Here is a 9,299-nt window from a genome sequence, read left to right as displayed (position 1 = left end):
CAGCCGGTGAATAGCAACCAGATTTGGAACGCGGGTTCTAATTTTAGACACTGTACATATAGCTCCTAAACTAGAGGCAGCCCAGTCAGGGGAGGAGGGATCAGGCTTAGCCCAAGACCAAGTTGCTGGGGGGAGAGGCTCAGCTAGACTCTGGGCCAGATGGGGGGCTCCAGTTGTCCCCAGGATGCAAGCATGGCAGAAGAGGAAGGTAAGAAAGGAGTCCGCTGCAGATGGTCCAGGGAGGAACCGGAGGGATAAGCAGAGTCTCCGAGCAGCGGGGAGAGCTGACTGCCTGCCGGGCACTGTGCCAGGCCCCCTTCATCCTGAAACCCCTCAGACCTCAGACTCCACGCCATCTTTCAGAGAAGTAAACCTCTCTCCGCTTTCGTACTCTTTGAAACCCCCCAAAAGGAGATATTGCAATTAACACTGAATAAAAGCACAGGGGGAAGCGGTGCTTTGTTGATGAACTACACAGGCCCCCACCCCATCCTTGGGTGCCCATCCAGGTACCCCTGCCCCAGCCAGACTGTCTCATGTGATCTTCCCCACAAGGATGCTGGAGATCCGCCCACTCCGGAGTGGGGACATTGATATGTCAGTGATGGAGCTGGCTTCCCATGAAGTCTGTGATCCCAAATCACAGGGTCTCTAACCATTACCCTATAGTGCCTGTTGGGTCGATATCAGATCTTCAGCTGAGAGTCTACTCAGGTGATCAAGAAGCCATATCCCTTACTTGGTGTCGCAAACTTGGTTTAAATCTGCCATTTTCCAGGGCCTATGTATGGGGGGAAAGACCGGAGTGGGGAAAATGGAGACTGAGAGAGGATAAGGGACTTACCCAAGGCCACACAGCACAAGCATGGCGGCCGCAAGACTAGAACTCAAGTCCTATTTGCCCCTGCCTCATTCCTGCCCCTCCACCCTAGTGTACACCCTACACCTCTGAGACCCACCCCCCACCAGCCGCCACCCCACCGGGGCCTGCCGAACAAGCGCGTGCAGCCTGGATTTAGATGAGTGTGTTTCGCTTTGCCTGGCAGGCTGCTCAGTGATTGTTCTAAACCTGTGTGTGGGCTTCTCCACTCCCCCAGTCTTCTATTTCTTTCTATGCCCCCAAACAGTCCCCCATCCCCCACCCTCCCCCCTCCAGCACCCAGCACAGCAAGCCACACTCAGCAGGTGTTAACAAACACTTGCCGAGTGAGTAAGGCATCGGACCATCTGCAGGGGCCAGAGTGGGTGTCAGACTCCTCCAGCCCACACCAGCACCAGCTCCGGGGCCCCGTACGGGTGTCCCCTGCAGGTGAGCCTGCTGGCAGCCAAGCTGCCACTGGGGATGGAGGCGACAGTGCGGGACTTCTGGGAGAAAGGGGTTTAGGAGGCCCTTGCTGTGTCTAGAAAGTCAGAGGCAGGCTCTAGACCAGGAAAGCCCACACCCCTGGCCTGCAGTAGGCTCTCCCGTGCCTTCCTTGGGCCCTGCCTGCAAGCCTCAGAAGAATGGGAGCCTGGACGCCTCCCCAGTGGGCAGCCTCCTAAGGCACGGCGCCCAGGGGAAGGGAGTTGACACACAGCTCAAATGGCCCCATTTTGAAATTAGAAACTGCGGGGATGTGTGAGCAGTGTAGGCAGCTGGGGAGAAGAGAAGGCTCAGGCTCAGGCTTGCTCATCGGGACAAACTGACTCCCCGGCGTCTTTTAGGAAGTGGGGCATTGAGGCGCAAACAGTACTAGGATTCCTGATACAGAGGGCTTCCCCACCTCTGTTGCCCCTTGACCCCGAGCTTGTCCAACTTGAATGCACAGGATTCACCCGGTGAGCTTGCTACCATGCGGGTTCCCGGGCCCCCAGCCCCCCAGACTCAAATGCAGTAGGTCTCACTCTTGCAAGGTCAAGAGAATGGCATGTTTCATGAGCCTGCCCCACCCCCAGCCCCCAGTGATTCTGATGCAGGTGGTCTTTGAACCACACTTTGGAAGCTCCTCCTTGGGTCTTCTCCCCAAGGACTGGGAGCACCAGGGAGGATCTGGAAGAGGTTCTGGTTGCAAAGCTGGAGGCCTCGTCTCTCCCAAGGCCCCTCAGACCCAGGCCATCTGGCTCCAGAGTGTCTCTGAAGGCTCATGCAGGCTGCTGGAATTGACCCACCCAGAGCCAGGAGCGGGTCCTCTGAGGGGCCCCACAGTCTGCCCTGAGATGCCCCAGACCCCAGGCTGGAACCAGAGCTCCCGAGAAGGGGTGGTGTAAGGGCCCAGGAGAGCATGGGGAGTAGTCCGGCAACAGAGATTCTAGACGCAATGGGCCCCAAGGAGTGGGGAGACTGTGCACGAGAGGAGGGGGTAGTGGCCATCCCCCACCCCCAGGACTAACTAACTCCCCTGGGCCAGCCCTGGGGGTGACAGTCACACTCAGTGGAGCTGGGAGGGCTGGGAGATCAGCTAGCCCCTTCACAGAGCAGGACTAAGGAGTTTCCATCTTGAGCACATACAGGATTCTTCCTGCAAGCACATGCCCGTAACTTGCTGTGATGTAATAAGCTCTGGGAACAGTGAACTCAGGGGACAGTGAACTCCAGCTCTGCTAAATCACTGAGACCCTGGGAAGGACTTCCCGTCTCCCACACGTGCTGTCGCCATCTCCAGTGGGGAGAGCCGGTTAAATCAGGAAAAGCAACAGTCGATGGACAATGGCTTCCTCGAGCACTGAATGCAGAAACACCGGGGTGGGGGGTCAGGGCTAGGGGGCCCCATGTCTGGTACGAGCTCACTGAACCCCCACAACAGCACCCTGGTAAGGGTTCATGCTCTCTCCACAGCGGAGAAAGCTTAGGGACCTTGTACCAGGATTCAGTTAGCATGGGGCTGAGCCGGGGTTTGAACCTATATAGTCTGGCTCCGGAGCCTGGGCCCTTCCCCACCACATCACGCAGCCTCAAAACTGACAGCACGGAAGCTCCCCAGGAGCTAATGGCCTCCGGGCACAGCAGGCTGGGACGAGCGCGCCACACATCTGTCTCGGCTGCCACATTTCCGCTCTATGGTTCCATCAGCCACAAACCAGCTCACACAGAGGAGAAGGGAACGGAGCAAGGCCACACCGCAGGTCACGGAAGATTGGAGCCCAGAGCCGCCACGAGGTCCTCCCATTTGAGTTCACTGCACCATTTCATCCCTGGTCTAGCCTGTACTGGGGCCAAAGGGTGCCACTTACTATTGCTTGCCAACTGCGTACCCAGTCCTGCCTCTGGGCCTTTGAACATGCTGATCTCTTCCTCAGAAACATCTTTCCTTCTTCAGAGCACAGCTCGAATGTTACCTTCTCCGGGAAGCTCTTTCAGATTCTCCTGCAAGCGCACAGAGCCTGCCCTTCCTCTGCAGCCCAGGCCGGGACCTGAGTGGCATCCCCACTCCCGTATCCCCCCAGGGGCTGCAGCTCCCAGCTCCCAGCTCTGCGGATGCCGCACGGAGCCAGGTGCATCGTAGGTATGCAGGAAGAGGCAAGGGCCCTGAGGGGGGAACTGAAAGCCTCCAGGATTCTAGTTCATGTACTACCATCACATTTATTCTATCAAGCTTTTTTTCCTGAAATTAAAAAAAAAAAAAAAGAATTCTAGGCCTGCCTGTGAATAAGGATTTAAAATCATATCAGTCACAGAAGCCTGATATTTTCTCTCCCAGCGTCTGGTCTGTTGACCAGCTGCCCTTGTCAACCACATTGGGCTTCTGGTCCACACTGGCTGTCAAATTTGCAAGTCTGTCCAGCCTGACTGACCCCCCTGAGCCTCCAGCCGCCTGGGCCCTGCTGGGGAGTCAGGGCAGGGGGAGACCACGACAGATGTTCCTCTGCCTTCCAGGAGCCTCCAGGCTAATAGCTAGGCTGGACACACACAAACACATCCACGCCCGTGCACCCACGGCTCCAGAGGCAGGGATTCGTGGCCCAAGGCCTGCTGAGGAGAGGAAGCACCAGGAGCCTTCCCCATTTGCTCAGCCGTGGTTTCTTCTCCCTCTTCTTAGTTAGCACAGTCCTCTTCTCCGCAGGGCCTGCTGGGAGGGTGGACAGCAAGAGTGAGCCAGGGGACAGCAAAGATGGGGGTTCCAGCACGGGGACGAGGGGCAGGGAGCCCCGCGCGGAGGCCCACGGTGGCCTCAGCACATGTGGCTGCCCAGGAAAGCCATCCCAGGCCAGACGATTGTCCTGGGGCTCAGCCGGGATGGCTCCTCCTCTGGGAAACCTCTCGGACCTCCCAACTGTAACAGGGGTCCCTCCTTTGTGCTCCCACACACCCCCAGGTCCCTCTGTCGCGGTGCTGATCGTGCACGCGCTTCTGTGACTGTTTACCGTCTGTCTTCCCCCAGGAGGACGGGCATTCCTGGGAGGAGAGGGCCTGTCAGGTCCCGAGCAACCAGCGCGGAGGCCAGCGGAGTCCACATGGGCTCACCAGCGAGTGAGGGATGAACGAATGGAGTTGACGCTGGGGATGGGACTTGCAGGGCCTGCACACAGGTCTCTGTCGGGAACACCTGCGCATTCTTGCTCTCTGCACTTGGCATTTGACCACCACAAGTTCTGTATTTTCTTCTCCCTCCTACTTCATCGTCTAAACCCTGATGCAACACTACACCTCCACACACTCACACATAGAGACACACACCTCCACACGAACCATAGACACGTGGACGGTTATATGCACACGACTTACCCACAAACTCTAGACAAATAACACACACAATAGTCCAGTGATGCTCGTACACCACACACAGTAATGCGTGTGTCCTCACGAGCAAGCCGCAGCCGCGCTCTGACCCACCCGCACACACAGTCCCACAAATGACACCCACGTACACAAATGCAGACGTACACGCACGGACAAGCAGGCAGATACACCCACCACCTCAAGGACAAACTCTGAACTATGCGTTCGTCTGCTTTTCCATCTAGGGATTTCTTCCTTTGTCTTGCCTTTCCCTTCGATCTTGCTTCACAATGAACAAAGCACTTGCTTTTGTTCACCTACTTGCCAACCCATACGGGAAGATGAGCAGGGCTCAGACCTGCCCTTGGGAGGTTCTCAGTCTTGTGGAGGAAACAGACACAGGAAATGCCAGCCATGAGGCTGGTGGGACCACTGGATTCAAGAACTATTTCTTGAGTACTTACTGGGGGCTGGGCTTGTGCTGGGCTTTGGGAATCCAGAGGTAAATAAGGTCCAGTCTCCCTGGCCTCAAGGAAGCTCTACATGCGGGGGAAAGGGAGAGAGACAGGCGAAGATAGAATATCTTCCTATGATGTACACAGATCAGTGGCAGCCCGGAGAAGGGAGTGATTAACTCTGCCTAGAGATAATCCGGGAGGACTTCACAGAGAAGGTGGTATCGGGTTTTGTAGGATGAAGAGCAGTTCACGGTGAAGACCTGAGCCTGGAACAGGTTGGCATTTGATGCAGAACAAAGGCATCGACCTCAGAGAGGTAGACCAACAGTTCTGTGGGTCCGGATTGTAATGACGATGTGGGTTGGGGGTGGGGTGGGAGCGTGGGAGAGGTGCCAGGGGGAAGTTGAGGCTTGAGAAGATACGCAGGGGCAGAGAACAACGTCTCCATTTTAGAGTCGAGGAAACAGGCTCAGGTTGGTAAACGCGGCTGTCTTTGACCTCGGTTGGACTTTCCAGTTCTTGGGACCAGCTACAAACCCCACTGCCCATTCTCTCCAAATGAGACAAGGCTGCTCGCTAGTAGCTGAACACATTAAAAGCTCAGAGCTGGTGGGAGGCATTATTATTGGTTGTGATGATTATTCTCTGAAGTCCAGCTTGGCAGATAATCAGCAGCTCAGCAGGCCCCAGGCTGGGGTGATTTGGGCCTTGGAGGCGGAGCGGCCCACCCCCGGCCCCGACCCCCTGCCCAGCAGCTGGTTGGCGGCTGTGGGTCTCGGTCAGCTGAGTCCCTGAACCAGAGCGCGTCCCCCTGGGGCCGCCTCATAGTCCCCCCGCTGGTTCTTACCCTCTGTTCGGCCCACCTCCCCCTCTCACCGACAATTAGTCTGCGTCAGGCAATTAGCGGTTCCTTGTTCTTCCTGGGTTTCCACTTCCCTCGGTGCCGGAGCTGGTTCTGGAAGGGGCTGAGTCATTTTCCTGAAAGGAATGTTACCTGAGGAAGTGGCCCGGTCCCCCTTCTCCCACAGCTGTGTGATCTCGGGCCAACTACTTCACCCCTCTGAGACTCAGTTTCCTCGCCTTGAAATGAGGGTGTTAACCCAACTGGATAATGACTACAAGGGGCTCACACTTGGACAAGTCTCTTGGCCACCCTGGGCCTCAGTTTCCTCCTTGTGAAATGTGGGGAAGGGGTGAGGTCAGAACCTAGTGATGACAGAGGGACCAATCTGGCCGGCCATTTCTTTTGACTAACATCTTATTTTCAAAAAACTTGCAGTTGGGCAGACAGTCTCTCCTTTGCTGTCTTGCCCCCCCACCCATGCAGTGTATTCAATAAACATCTTTAAAAAAATTGCAATTTGAAGGTGCACCCCAGTTTGCCCAGGTCCCACCATTTTCTACAGTTTCACCCCAGCTATCTCCTATGGCCCCTGAGGGCCCCTGAGGGCCCCTGAGTTTGAGACCCCTGGACGAGCTGGTCTCAGAGTTTGCACAGGGCTCTTCTCTAGGCTTCTGTGGCCATGGGTTCTGGGGTGGCCAGCCCAGTGCAGGACTACTCACCCATGGGCCTCCCTCCCCTGATCCAGGCCCTCGGACCTTTGCCAAAGCCTCCTCACGCTCTCCCAGCCCCAGGGCCCCCTGCTCCTGCCCCGGCTTATATCAGCGGGGTTTCTAGGAGAAAACTCAGATTTGATCATGCTATTCTTTTGCTGGACACCATCACCCATTGGCCTCAACTCCTAGTCAGGCATTCAAGGTCCCCACAATCCAGCCCCTGCCTACCTGCCCAGCCTCATCTCCCTCTTTCCCCCACCCTCACCCTCCATTTCCTGAATAGCTCTCCTCCCCATGTCCCTGCATTTTGCATAGGCTGATCCCTCTGCCTGGAACTTCTTCCCTGCCTTCTCCACTCTGGGAAGCCTGCAAGGCTTTCTCCTGTGTTGCCTCCTCTGAGAAGCTGTCCCTGATTGCCCCAGGTGGAGATCGGGACTCCCTCTGCTGGACTCCTCCCACCTACCTTGGCTACAGCAAATGCCAGGGTATAGTGGGTGTGGCTGGGTCAGCTTCTTCTCCTTTCAGTGTATTCCGTAGACTTTAAACATGAACCCCCTGATGTCAGCCGGGCCTTGAGCAGGAGGGCAGCAATGTGCCTCCATCACCTCGTATCTGCAGAGCCCAGAGAGGAGGCGGGGCACGGTTAGAAAGTGGTCAGTAAATGTTTGTTTCCGGAATCAACAACGAAGAAGGGCAGGAAGTCTGGCCCACCTCCACCCTAACTCATTTAAAATGCAAGAGGAAAGAGAGCCGGCCACCGTGAAGCCCCACACCTCCCACTAATGACTCCCTCCCTCCGCACCTCTGTAAGACATCACCTGTGACAAAGCACCGTGACATCCTTACCATCAGTCTCCTGCAGATGGGACACACTGTGCTGTGTCTTCCCCACCCCGCACTCCGGCCCAGAGAAGCGTGATGCTTGCTGGGGGCCTCAATGCCGGGAGCCCCCACCTCCCTGGAGACCCTGCGCTCCTTCACCCTGGGGGCTGCCTCTTTTTCCTGTCCCTCAAATAGGGACACAGATCCATCTGTTTGCTTCTCTGTGTCCCTTTGTCTTTCTGTGTTTCCCTCATTCTTACCTCCTGTCTTTCTTTCTGTCTTGTTTCTCCAGCCCCCCACTCGTCTTTTGTGTCGCCTGCTGAGCCCTGCCTCTGTCTGTCTCTGTCCCTGTCTCTCTGTCTCTGTCTCCACCCCCTTTTCCCTCTCCTGGGCTGTCTCTGTCCGCCTTTCTCTCCATAATTAGCCTCACTTCTAGCTTTTACTCTCAGGTCTCCTGGGTGGTGGGGGGCGGGCAGTGGGACAAGGAGGGAAATATCTTTCCAGCATGCAGAAAATGGGCCAATTAAAGCCACAAGGCTGCTCAAGCAGCTGAACAAGGAGGAAGCAGAAATAGCCCCAGGCGGGTCTAGCTGGAAAGATAAACAGAGAAACTGGGAGAAAGGGCAAAATGGATGCAGAGTCCGAAGTCACGGGTGCTCCTCATCCAGGCCCCCCAGCCGCCACCCCCACCCCAACCCCCCCGAGGTGGCTCCTTCCTACCCAGACCTAAGGTTTGGATTCTGGCTCCTGCTTGCCAGCCTCACCCTCTATCCCTGCTGGACCTGGAGGCAACCTCAGAGCCGGCCAGACCTCCCAGGGCCTCCCCCAACTGCACCTGTTACCCCTCACACCTTTGGGCTGGGTTGTGGTGGCAATTGTCTCTCCTCACCACATGGCCTCCTCCAGCCTCTGGGGACGCAGGGAACTGGGAGATGGGCGGGGGGGGAAGGCACCCCACCCCCACCAGTCAAAGACCTTCTATCTCCTGCCCCTGAAGCCCCAGGAATTTGGGACCTGCTCCACACCAGGCACACCAGAGAACAGCGAGTCCCACAAACATTCTCTTCTTAGGAGCTCGAGGTCCAGTGGGGAAGCCAGATAAACAGGCAACAACTGGTGTGGTCCTGTGGGAGGGGGAAAGGGTCCCCAAGGAATCCGTATCTGTCCCCAGCCTGCAGAATCTGCAGAGGGGCCTGCACCGATTGGGGCTGTGGGAGCTGAAGGCTATCTCAAGCAGAGGAAAATGTAGGGGGCCATTTAAGGAAATGAAAGCAGCCCAGGAAGCCTAGGAGAGGTGTGGGGAGTAAAGATGTGTGTGTGTGTGTGTTTGTGTGTGTATGGGGCGGGGGTGCTTGTAGTTCAGGACAAGGAGCTTAGAATGTATGCTCAGGGCACAAGGGAGCCCTGGAAGGCTATAGGCAAGGGAGGGGCGTCATGATATGCTCCTTTATGGAGAGTCTGCCGCCTACAGGGGAGGGGGAGGACAGACAAGGCTGGAGGTAGAGCAGGCCAAGTGCTACCACAGACCATCAGGGGAGAGGCAATAGGCCCTAAAGTGGCAACATAGGTGGGTCAGTATACTTGTAAGATGAATTCGTTACTCAATCTGTTGTTTTTCAGCTGGCCACCAAGGCAGGGGCTGTGATCTGGCCCAAGCCCCTTCCTAAACCCTCTGTGTCTCCTCTTCCCACTGCTTTTCCCCCAGACTGCTGGATTCCCTGGACCTGCCTGGACTTATTCCACCTCTGTGTCTTTGCTCCTTTGAT

At 56.5% G+C, this 9,299-nt stretch overlaps 1 long non-coding RNA gene across 1 annotated transcript; it reads right to left on the bottom strand.

Annotated features, from left to right (window-relative positions):
- Window positions 1–3,539: 3,539 nt before the first annotated feature.
- LOC123857207 (uncharacterized) lies at window positions 3,540–7,882 on the bottom strand. The gene is made up of 5 exons (XR_006793810.3): window positions 7,794–7,882; window positions 7,175–7,323; window positions 6,031–6,132; window positions 5,161–5,235; window positions 3,540–4,046 (listed from the first exon to the last, which is right to left on the bottom strand). It is a non-coding gene; the product is annotated as an uncharacterized LOC123857207 (long non-coding RNA).
- Between the last annotated feature and the right edge of the window lie 1,417 nt (window positions 7,883–9,299).

The sequence above is a fragment of the Mirounga angustirostris genome, unplaced genomic scaffold (assembly GCF_029215605.1).
Source record: "Mirounga angustirostris isolate CCGP_5_RB_7025 unplaced genomic scaffold, mMirAng1.0.hap1 SCAF_13, whole genome shotgun sequence".
Taxonomy (NCBI): Eukaryota; Metazoa; Chordata; class Mammalia; order Carnivora; family Phocidae; genus Mirounga; species Mirounga angustirostris.
Note: the sequence above shows the minus strand (reverse complement) of the source record. Positions and strands in the feature narration are given on the sequence as shown.